Source organism: Sebastes fasciatus, chromosome 3, assembly GCF_043250625.1.
Source record: "Sebastes fasciatus isolate fSebFas1 chromosome 3, fSebFas1.pri, whole genome shotgun sequence".
Classification (NCBI taxonomy): Eukaryota; Metazoa; Chordata; class Actinopteri; order Perciformes; family Sebastidae; genus Sebastes; species Sebastes fasciatus.
The window spans coordinates 24,244,912-24,257,311 of record NC_133797.1 but is presented as its reverse complement, the minus strand read 5'-3'; the positions used below and the strand labels follow the sequence as shown (position 1 = coordinate 24,257,311).

The window sequence follows — 12,400 nt, the reverse complement described above, 5'->3', positions numbered from 1 at the left end:
CCACTGAGGTAATAAATACCACTGTTATGCTGCTACAAACTACGAGATGATGATGATGATGTTTTCCCAACATTCCTTTGCTCATAAATGGATGTGCAGTGGTAGGTGAAAGCATGACTACAGGTTAGTGAAGTAGAATTTGGCTGCAGGGACCAAGAGGGCTACTAATGAAGCTGAGGCTTATTTAATACTGAGGATGTAGCGCCTGCTCACCGGTCTGCGGGTGAGCCTAAGAGCACTTGAAGTAATTAGCAAAAACTTTCTTTTTTTTTTGAAGGGGATATTGTTCTTTTGTTAAACCGATCTATTTTTACAGGAATCCTTGAGTCACTAAAATATTATTTCTTTGTAACTATTCAGGTATTAAGAATGAAATGCTGCAATTGTTTACATGTGAAATATTGCACCTGTTTTTACTGATTAAAAATCTTTCATCTTATTGTCCTCCTGTGTTTTATTGTGGTTGATGTCGAGCATTGTGAACTAGAAAATGCATTTCATGCTGAAAATGCGTGGGAATGTCGACAGCTGAAATTTATTGCAAAGCATTGCTGAAAATGCAGAAATGTGAAATTACTTGCCTAAAAATGTTAAAGCTCAAATGCATTGCATTGCACTGCTGAAAACCCTAGAAGATGAAATGTACAACTGGCAGAGTTGGAAGCTGAACTGCAATAGCTAAAGAAGCTAAGAGCTGAAATACATTGCTAGAAAAGCTGGAAGCTAAACTGTAATACTGTCAGAAGTGGTAAATTTGAATTTTCCTGAATAGGCGGAAAGAAGAAATGCTTTGTATGTATATCAGACAGATGAACTGCATTGCTAAACACAAACAGAGACAGAGACAGAGAGAGATTAGTATTTGGGTGAAATAAACCTTGAAAGCTATAAGTGCTTGGACAGAAATAGTATTTTCACGGAATGAACCTTTAAAATCTATAAGTTGTTACACAGAAAGTGGTATTTGGGTGGAAAGTAGCAGTAGGAGTTGTAGTAATAGTAGTAGTAGTTGAGGCAGTAGGAACAGCTGCAGGAGCAGTAGTAATAGTAGCAGTAGTGGTAGCAGTAACATCCCTGGTAGTAGTAGTAGTAGTAGTAGTAGCAATAGTAGTAGTAATCGTAGTAGTAGTAGTAGTAGTAGTAGTAGTAGCAGAAGGAGCAGTAGTAGTAGTAGTAGTAGTAGTAGTAGTAATAGTAGTAGTAGTAGTAGTAGTTGAGGCAGTAGGAACAGAAGCAGGAGCAGTAATAATAGAAGCAGTAGTGGTAGCAGTAACATCACTGGTAGTAGTAGTAGCAGTAACAGTAGTAGTAGTAGTAGTAGTAGTAGTAGTAGCAGCAACAGTAGTAGTAGTAGTAGTAGCAGCAATAGTAGTAGTAGTAGTAGTAGTAGCAGCAACAGTAGTAGTAGTAGTAATAGTTGTAGTAGTAGTAGTAGTAGCAGCAATAGTAGTAGTAATCGTAGTAGTAGTAGTAGTAGTAGTAGTAGTAGTAGTAGCAGCAACAGTAGTAGTAGTAATAGTTGTAGCAGTAGCAGCAGCTAGAACTTTAAAAACTGTAAGTCGTTAGACAAAATATAGTAGATAGAGTTACTCTATAGAGATTTTATTTTGAAAAAAAAACTTGTCATGAGTTCCCTGTTAAGATACAGTTACCTTCTGTGTGTGTGTGTGTGTGTGTGTGTGTGTGTGTGTGTGTGTGTGTGTGTGTGCGCGTGTGCGTGTGTGTGTGCCTGTGTGTGTTAGTCAGCCTGCTCTGATTGGCTGATGTGAATCAGCTGATGGCCACTGCTAAGCACCCTCAATGAGACAGTTTATAATAGGAGTTAACCAGAGACATACATGTCATAAAAGTGTCTCTCAGACAAAAACCGTGAGTCCAATCGACAAAATAATGTCATCATCAGAGATAAGCGTCTCTGCCAAACGCATTGATGTAGTTTTTTTTGTGTGTGGAGTCAAAAATGGGATCATGGGAGCAGGATTGAAAAGTGCCATTGTCAATTTTCTGTCAGACAGTTCCCATCTGATTTAACATTGCTCTCTATGGAGCGGCTTGTTGGACTTACTCTCACTTTTGGGACCCTAGAGACAAATGTGTAAGTCCGACTGATTCCATAGCTACATGACTGCGACCGGCACAAAATTTCCTACAATTTGATGAAAAAATGATCTATTAAGAGTGAACACTGTGGGCTACGGAGCAATTTGTTCGTAACATTTTCAAAAGATTTCAAAGCTTTCTCGCACTCTAACGATGATGTCACACACCCTAGCCCTTAACGACCCACGCGTAGGTTTAAGAGGATTTGAAGATTTCCTCCATTGAGTTACATTGTAAATTTTTTTTGGAAAAAGTTTAATATTTTAAAAAGTATAAATAGTTGAAACAAGCCAAGTCATAGCACTAATGTCCTTAATGAGCTGAATATTTTGATAGTTGAACGGTTTCTGTAGCTGAAAGTATGCAGGACTAGTTAAAGGCCAAAAAACGTACGGAAGAAATAGTTGAAGAAGTTGAGTAAACCTTAGAACAGTGGTCTCAAACTCAATTTACCTGGGGGCCGCTGGAGGCAGAGTCTGGGTGAGGCTGGGCCGCATCAGGTATTCCACAAAAAAAGCTTTGTTAAAAAAAAAACAATCTTCTCAAACGTCATTATTAACAGTTCTTTAACTTGAATGGGTTCTTCTGAACATGAACTGTCCTGAACATGAATGGAACATTGAAGAACATGAACGGTTCTTCTGAACATGGCTTCTCTTGCCTACTCCTTGCTGCCAGAGACCTGGCAGCGCTTCCTCTCACATAGCTGAGCCACATTTGGCTTGAGGGAGGAAGCAGTTGAGACCCTCAGTATGGCTTGAAGATGATCATCAGTAAGTCTGGATCTGTACTTGGACTTAATGAAGTTCATGGTGGAGAAGAGCTTTTCACACAGATATGTGCTCCCAAAAAGGCACATGGTCCGCTTGAACATTCGGGAAAGCTCAGGGAAGCTGGGGGGCAATTCTCTCAAAAATTGCCCTAGCTTGTCTGCTTTTCCACTCACCTCCCTGAACTTGGCTTTGAGGTCAGAGTTGTACTGCAGGTCAATGAGCTCCATTTGAAGCACAGGAGGGGCATCTTGCACATCAAAGTCGAAGGGGTCCGCAAAAATTTGAAAAGTGTCTCTGTGCGTCTTGAAGTCTGCAAATCTGTGATCAAATTCCTCCTGTAGCTTCACAATGGCATCAACATACTTCTCACCACTGAATGGTGTGCCTGCATCCACGAGTGCCTTGCATGCTGGGAAATGGCAAAGGTTTGTCTGAGAGAGCTGGGCTTTCCATAACACAAGTTTTGTGGAGAATGCTCTCAAGTTGTCATAGGCAGCACTGACGAGCTGCCCCTGGCCTTGTAACTTCTTGTTCAGTACATTCAGCTCATGCGTGATGTCAACAAGAAAAGCTAAGTCCATGAGCCATTTGGGATCACTTAGCACAGGAACAGCCACCCCATCCTTCTCCATGAAGGCTTTCACTTCTGCTCTCAACTCAAACAATCTCTTCAAGACGTTTCCCCTGCTGAGCCAACGTACCTCGGGAAGTAGAGCACATCCTCATATTCCGACTCCATTTCCTCTAAAAAAGCACAGAACTGCCGGTGCTTTAAGCCCCTGGATCTGATTTGGTTGATGCATTTCACAACGACAGACATCACATTGTCAAACTTCAGGCATTTGTTGCAAAGGGCCTGCTGATGGATAATGCAGTGCAGAGCAATGGCCTCCTCCACACCCTCCTCTTCCAGTTTTCTTTGAACAAGTGCCACCAGTCCATTTTTCCTCCCTGTCATTGATGGCGCTCCGTCGGTTGTTATTCCAACAAACCTCTCCCATGGCAAACCGGCATCCACAATGGCATCACACAGCTGGCGAAATATCTCCTGAGCGGTGGTCTGGCCATGCATTGGAATTACTGTGAGCAACTCCTCCATCACTTCAAAATTGTCATCAACACCACGGACATACATTGCGAGCTGGGCAGTGTCAGTGATGTCTGTGCTCTCATCAAGAGCGACTGAGTATGCATGGAAACATTTGGCTTTCTCACGCAGTTGATCATAAATGTTACTTGACAGGTCAGAAATGCGCTCTGCCACGGTGTTGGCAGAAAGGCTGATGTTGCTAAACTGACCCTTCTTTTCCGGACAGACTATACTTGCAGCCTGTAATATGTACTTTTTGACAAACTCGCCTTCTGTGAATGGCTTTCCCGCCTTAGCAATCATCTCACTAACCACGTAGCTAGCTTCGACTGCTGCATTATTCTCTTTGGTTGCTTTCTTGAAGAAATCTTGTTGCCTCAGTAGACATGTTTTAAGATTGGCAACCCGGTTGGCTCTATCATCTCCCTGGTATTTTGCATACTCCTCAGCATGCCTAGTTGAGTAATGACGTTTCAGGTTGTATTCCTTGTGCACCGCAACTTTCTCTGTGCAAATAAGACACGTCGGGGTGCCCCTGTGCTCAACAAAGAAATATTGCGTCTCCCACTTTTCCTGAAATTGTCTGTGCTCGTCACCAACCGTTCTCTTCACTGCAGGCTTTGAAAAAGACATGATTGGGGCTGTGTGACATGATATATATTCATTCCACTTGGTGTCACTCCGCAATAAAGTTGTGCCTGCTGTGTTTGTGTTGCTCTGCAATTACACCACCTAGTTGGCGGCGGCGTCTCTATGAGTTTCCTTCTTCTTCTTCTTCTTGTACTACAAACAGAAGTTGAGCGGAGTTGGAGCTAATAACTGTTGAACCACAGAACTTTTACTTACATTACTGGAACGCCGAAAAGACAAAATATATCTGAGTCGATTTGTGTGAACAAACATTGAAAAGATGGAGGCAGAGAGAAGTAGAACTTGGTCCTGGCCGCTCAGCATCGCTGAGAGACTGGACCAATCACAGCTGTTGCGGTCTGCGTCGCCGCGACGTGTAGTTACATTTCTGGAGAGGTGCACGTCAGGCTACGGCGTCGATTCAACGCAGAAGTATAAATCAAGCTTTAATCAAGCTTATGCGATGTTACACGGGCGCCGCCATAGTTGTTGTGAAATGTTTCTCTGCTTGCATCAAGCCCGGCCGATTGCCCGCCCCCGGGAGCCATATACCCCACTGTGATTGGTAGGTTCGTTCAGCTCGGGCTCGCGCAACAAAGGGACCTTCCACACACAACGCGGCAAACTGCCATTCACATAAAACTCGCGGGCCGCACTAACATTAAACTTTCATATCAAGGTGGGGGCCACAAAATATCGTCTTGCGGGCCGCAATTGGCCCGCGGGCCGCGAGTTTGAGACCCATGCCTTAGAAGAACAATACTGATTGATGTGATTCTAATAGTGAAACAAGAAGTTGGCCCTTATGCTGTTTCAGCATTCCCACAATAAGGGGCCAACTTCTTGTTTGAATATTAAAAACTCTGAAAATATTCCCCAACAAATGCACCATTTAATCCTGTTTGATAGTGTTTGCTTAAAACTATCCGTGCTCAACTGTTTTAGGAAATCACAAGCCTTTTTAAAAAATCTAACTGTTTTCTGTAGGAGCCAGTGTGCTTGGTGCTGAAGAAAAATACTGTATGTTGGATTTATTATGTACAAGAATGCTTACAATAACATGACTGTTGGATTTGTTATGAATAGAGTGATGGTGAGGAAAGGGAGGATGGCAGGTGCTGTATTTCTTTTGCAAGGTCAAGGAGAGGACGGAGCCAGAAGGAGATAACGAAGAAGAAGACATGCAGCAGAAACATCACGTGCCATAACTCATGAATATTAATATTGTGTAAACCATAAAACGCTGGATCAGGGATAGCTCGGGGTTCAGACTTCGCGAACTGACCCATGCACTGTATGTTGTCAGGGACACGTAGACTGGATCCAGATATCTGTATACTCTTTTATTTTACTTATGCAACATTGATTGTTCGGAATAAATTGTATTATTATGCTTTAACCCGTCTGTTTGGAAAATCTCTTTGTCACACAAGATTAACCAGCACGTAACTGGGCCTTGACCTCTCGGAGGTAGAAGGCCAGTTCCTTCAATTGGTGACCCCGACGTGATCTTCGGCATTGAGAAGCGTGTCCAAAGGACGGACAGACCGGCGAGAGAGAGAAAGGGCCCTGAAATCTTAAGGTAAGCAGAACCTGTTGTATCGAACTCTGCATATTGGCTTACTCTAAATTATCTCTCTTGTTGTGCTGAATCTCCTTTGTAGTGATAAATGTTGCAAAAGTAAAGACTTTCTGTTGAAAACTAGGGGGAGGAAGCTGCCCTTTTGGTAAAGACTAAAAGGAGGAAAGCTGCCCTTTTAGTGAAAACTAAGGGGAGGAAAGCTGCCCTTTTAGTAACGAAAACTGAAAGGGAGGAAAGCTGCCCTTTTAGTAACGAAAACTGGAAGGAGGAAAGCTGCCCTTTTAGTAGCGTGTTGAAAACTAAAAGGAGGAAAGCTGCCCTTTTAGTAGCGTGTAAAAATAGCGCTTGGAGCGCCTGTATGAGTGTACATTAATAACTAGTATTCAGAGGAAAATTAAAACTTACTGTTGATACTGGGCCAACATCGCTGGAACATCAAAGTGTCCAGTAGAAGCTTATGTTGGTAGGATCACAGCGAGGGGCATAGCGACCCATTTACTCTGAATCTAGTTACTGTCATAAACTGAATAAACCTGTGTGAAATAGTACTGGACAGAATGGACGGAGAATTTGACAAAGACTGTGAGGAACGGGGTGGCTGTGGGCCTCCCCGTTTATCATTTGGACAGCAATGGGTTAAAGTCAGGACCAATGTAATCTGTACATTTGATCCCAAGACTAGAAATAAAGAGACTCAAGACCTAGATGAGTGGTATAACATGACAGTGAAGGAAGGGCATTTTCCAGCCACGGGAAGTGAAGCCAAATTCATGCCAGTGATGAGAGCATTAATACAGGTGGTTCATAGAAAGCTGCTGCAAGCAAGACAAGACAAAGAAAAGGGACATATGTTTGTAAGGAGGAAATTGAGGAAGAAAGAAGACGAGTTGGCAAGTAAATTGGTAAAATATAATGTGATACAGATGGCTGCACTATCAGCCTTAGGCAGCCAGACGAAAGCCACCCACGCAAAAACCGCTGAAGCAAAACCACTAGTGAAACCCTCACCCAGTCCTAGCGCACCCCCACCACCAAACCCACATACTAGCCAGCCGCCACATTACATGTCCCTCCATCAGCAGTACCCACCTGGCCCACATCCCAACCCCCCTCCTTATCCTCCTCCTACCCCTAGTCCGGTACCAACCCCACAGGTCAGTGATTATACAAACGAAGTTATGGCACCATTGTTTCAAGTGTTAGGTGGTACTTTGGAACTTTAACCCCTACGCTACCTCCTTCGGTAATGCTATTAGACAAAGTATCCCATAACAGCGGGCAAGCTCCACAGCTTGGTGTTTAAGATTAAGAACGGGGAGAGCGGACGCACGTTCATAGAAAGAGCAAAGACAGAGTGGGCGGGGGCTACGGGGGTGAACCCAGATAAAGAATCACAGCAGTCTCTGTTCAGAATAGCTCTGTTAAAACATGCTCCGGAAGGAGTTAAGAGAAAGATACCCAGATGGCTCAAATTGTAACACCAGCTCCAGCCCCGCCACAGAATCCTTATCCACTGCAGGGCCCGCCACAGGCTATATATCAACCCCAGTATCATGTTCCTTACCAAGCTGCCCCATATCAGCAGCCCCCTTATCATGAAGGCCGGAATAGAGGCAGAGGGAGAGGAGGAGGAGGCAGGGGGAGGGGGTATGCCCAACCAAGAGGAGGCAGTTGTTACATCTGCGGAAGCCCGGATCACTGGGCACGTGACTGTCCTCAGAAACAACAACAGCAGATGAGAGGGCCTCCACAGCAGTCATATCAGCCAACAATACAGACTCCACCAAACCAACAGCTAGCTCCAATGCAGGCATACAGCGGGTACTCTGCGCAGGGACCTCCACCTGGTCCATATACACCAGGAATGTTCCCATAGGGGTGCCCGACGGAGATGGAGGGGCAGGGGCTGGCAGAGCCCTGTCTCCAGTTGACAGTGAACGGAAAACGAAGATGGTTCATGGTGGATACGGGAGCACGTTACTCCACCTTAGCTGAACCTATGTGTTCCCTTTCCTCTCACTATGTTTCCGTTTTGGGATTTTCCGGCACTGAACAAAGACTGCCTTTTACTGTTCCCCTTCCTGTCCGGCTTGGGAGACAGGTGATGGAGCACCCCTTTTTGTATGCACCTGATTGTCCACGTGATCTCCTGGGAAGAGATGTTTTGGCAGTACTTGGGGCTTCTGTACATTGTTCACCAGAAGCTGTGATAGTGAGTTTCCCCGGAGGAGAAGAAATGGTGTGCTCCTCCCCCTCCAGTGCTGATCGCATGTGCATGTTGAGTCCTGATACCTCACCTGATGCCCCACCACCCTGTGCAGACATATATTGGGCCCTGCTAGCCGACAGAAACCCTCTGATTGACTTTTACAACATGTAGCAACCATGGATTAGGGCTCTACACCCTTACCTCCCTGTTCCCGATCCTCTCCACTGCACTCTGAATTATGACAGAAATAATGATCTTACGTATCAAGATGAGTTCCAACAAAATCTGTTAGATACAACCTGGGGGATAGGAGTAGGAGGTGTTTATCCACCTCAAGCAGGAAATGGCAGAGGCCGCAGCACTCGCTCTCCCAGATTACTCTCAACCATTCCATCTGGATGTCTCAGAGCAGCTTAGTACAGCCCATGGTGTCTTATATCAGAAACACAGAGGAGCTAGGAACGTATTGTACTATTGTAGCATTTTGCTAGACACACAAGAACAGAGAGCCAGCCCCTGTGTCAGATATGCAGCTACTCTGGCAAAAATTGTAGACAAAGTAGGTCATATAGTCATGCACCATCCTCTACAGATTCTGACCTCTCACAGCACTGTAACATATGTCACATCCTCCTGTTTCACTCTCACCCCCCTCAGACAGACCAAGATCTTACAAGTACTCTCGAAACCACACATCTCCTTTGTACATGAGGGCTGTAATATGGCTGACAATATGACTGATGGCGAGAAGCACTTCTGTGCAGAAAAATCGCTGCCCTTTGTAAAACTAAGGCTGGACTTAGAAAACTCCCCTTTAACGGAAACTGACCTTAGCTTATTTACAGATGGTTGCTGTTTCCGTCATCCCACCAAAGGGTTAAAAGCAGGTTATGCTGTGGTGTCTATGAATACAGCAAAAGAGGAACCATGTACATTCCGAAACATGGGTTTCCTAAATTGATCAGGTCAGATAATGGTTCACATTTCAAAAATAAAGACCTGCAATCTGTCGAAAAGGCTCTGGGACTACAACACAAATTTGGCACTGTGTATCATCCACAAACAACAGGACTCACACCATTTGAGCTTACGTGTGGCCGACCTTTCCCAGGGCCGTCCCAAAACCCCTCTCCCCTTCCTGACCTCGGTTACAGACCATACTATTTGAAGGTTAATGCTCTTGTGTCAGCTCTCTCCTATACAGGTGACAAACCTGTCACCCCTGTCACAGAGGACGTTCCAGGACCTGACCCCGGACCCCCGGAACACCTTTGGTTGAAGGTGTTAAAGAGGAAGTGGTCGGAGCCACGTTGGACAGGCCCACACAAGGTTCTGGCCAGAACTGCAACAGCTGTGCAGCTTGCAGGAAAAGGACTCAACTGGTGGCACCTAACAAAGTGCTCCAGCAGCAGGACAGGACCTGAAGCAGTAGAGGAGGAAGCCCCACAAGGAGCCCAGGCTACGTGAAAAGAGGGTCACGTATAATTTTTTATTTTTCATATACTGTATAAACTGTGACTGTGATGAGATACACATAAGGGAAAGAAGGTTACAAGGTCTTGCCTGTATTTACAGTTAAATCAGGCTAACATGGTTGTTTAGGTGGACTCATCTAGGTGGTTTTTGAAAAACATTATATATCACATTGTATTAAAAATTGTTGCTTAGAATAAATGCTAAAATAGACAAAAATAGACAAAAAGAGAAACCAGGGGTGGGGAGAATCCACCAGAGAGAAATTTCACTTCCTTTCCCAAACCAGTATAAAATAGGACCACCCAGATAAAAGTTTTTCAGTTGCGCGCAGGAAAACAAACTAGAAGCATCATGCAGTGCGGCAAACTGCTAGTGGCGTTTGTTGTAGTATCTGTGTTTACCTCTCTTGTCCTCGTTCTTCTGTACAAACTTTCTTAATGTGATTTGTCATGTATTTTAAATGTTTTAGGGAATGTGAGAGAAAATACCATGACCCTTGTGTAGAATTTGTGTACTCAGATAAATCTGAATAACCTGGGAAAGCACAGACTGTACTAATTTAGATACATTACTTATCATCCTCGCCTCTGCACTCTGCTAAAAACTGGCTAATCACAAGTAACTCTTTTTAACAATAGACAATGCTTTCACTCAGAAGCAGGGTGGAAGGTGTGGGCTACAAGGGGGGGGAGGCTAAACCAAGATTATAAAGAATGATGTAGTAAGGTAGCTCCCCTAATGAATATAAACTAGCTGACCAAATAGCTGCAGGCTTTGAAAACATACCTCTAATAAGTGCTCTGATCCCTATCACTCCTAACAAAAATGTTGACCGCATTAACTACATCCACTATAATGTTCTCCGTTTGACTAATCTAACCCGTGATGCAATTGCCGGACTAGCTGAACAAATGGCTCCTACGTCACTGATGGTGATCCAAAATAGAATGGCATTAGATATGCTGCTGGCAGAGAAAGGCGGTGTATGCTCAATGTTCCAAGACTCATGTTGTATTTTCATCCCTAACAATACAGCGCCGGACGGGACTGTAACTAAGGCACTAGAGGGGCTCCGGACGCTGTCTGAATCCATGCACGATGACTCCGGCATCAACAGCCCCATTAACGACTGGTTAGACCGTACCTTTGGGAAATGGAAGTCCATGGTGGTATCTCTATTCTCCTCAATCCTTGCTGTGGGTGCATGCTTAGTATTATGCGGTTGTTGCTGTATTCCATGTATTCGCCACCTCACTGAGCGTGTGATTATTTCTGCTGTGCAACGAAAGCATCCGGATGCACCTCCTTCTTATCAGATGGCCATGTTCCAAGCTGAGAGACAGGGTCTCCTGGAAATGGTGGGGGATAGTGAAGATGTTGATCCTGAAGAGGTTGTGTGATGATGCTTATAACTAATACATCTGTACGTAACATGATGATGCTTATAATTAATACATCTGTACGTAACATTATCTATGCTTATAATAAATATATCTGTATGTAACATTATCTGTAGGTGAACTTAGTTAAGTTCAAAAGAGGGTCTGTTGGATTTATTATGTACAAGAATGCTTACAATAACATGACTGTTGGATTTGTTATGAATAGAGTGATGGTGAGGAAAGGGAGGATGGCAGGTGCTGTATTTCTTTTGCAAGGTCAAGGAGAGGACGGAGCCAGAAGGAGATAACGAAGAAGAAGACATGCAGCAGAAACATCACGTGCCATAACTCATGAATATTAATATTGTGTAAACCATAAAACGCTGGATCAGGGATAGCTCGGGGTTCAGACTTCGCGAACTGACCCATGCACTGTATGTTGTCAGGGACACGTAGACTGGATCCAGATATCTGTATACTCTTTTATTTTACTTATGCAACATTGATTGTTCGGAATAAATTGTATTATTATGCTTTAACCCGTCTGTTTGGAAAATCTCTTTGTCACACAAGATTAACCAGCACGTAACTGGGCCTTGACCTCTCGGAGGTAGAAGGCCAGTTCCTTCATGTACCACTGCGTTCAACAAGGAGTTAAATGCCTTTGAGATTTAATTTGGAGAAGTAGGAGTCGTGCTGTTAATTTCAGTCTGAATGGAGGTTATTTGTCTTAAATCAGCATCATGCACTGCAAGTCTCTCAGCCACAGAGATGTTTTATATGTTTTCCAATATACCAATTTTTTTTTTTACATCTTTGCTGCAGCTCTTAAAAACTGCACACATGTTTATTTAAAAATATATTTAAGTTATTTCTTGTTGAAGCACGTTGAAGTTTTAAGATTACTGTCATCACATCCCCTTACGAAAAAGAAGTATACTACGAGTATACTTTTATAAACTATAAAGTGGGCCAATTTGGTCCAAAGAAGTATAGTAAGTGTAGGAGGAATAAAGTACACAACTAGTTCACATTTTGTACTGCAACTATACTGTGAACTATACTATAGGTATACTGTTAGTTTACTAGTTTTATACTTGTAGCCCACTTTTTAGTCTATAAAAGTATACTTTTAGGTATATACTTAAAGTGTAGTAG

The 12,400-nt window shown here is 43.6% G+C and overlaps 1 long non-coding RNA gene across 1 annotated transcript; it reads left to right on the top strand.

Moving 5' to 3' along the window:
• Window positions 1–9,319: 9,319 nt before the first annotated feature.
• On the top strand, window positions 9,320–11,781 carry LOC141764474 (uncharacterized). Its single transcript, XR_012593268.1, has 2 exons — window positions 9,320–10,241; window positions 10,365–11,781. It is a non-coding gene; the product is annotated as an uncharacterized LOC141764474 (long non-coding RNA).
• The last annotated feature ends 619 nt before the right edge of the window (window positions 11,782–12,400 follow it).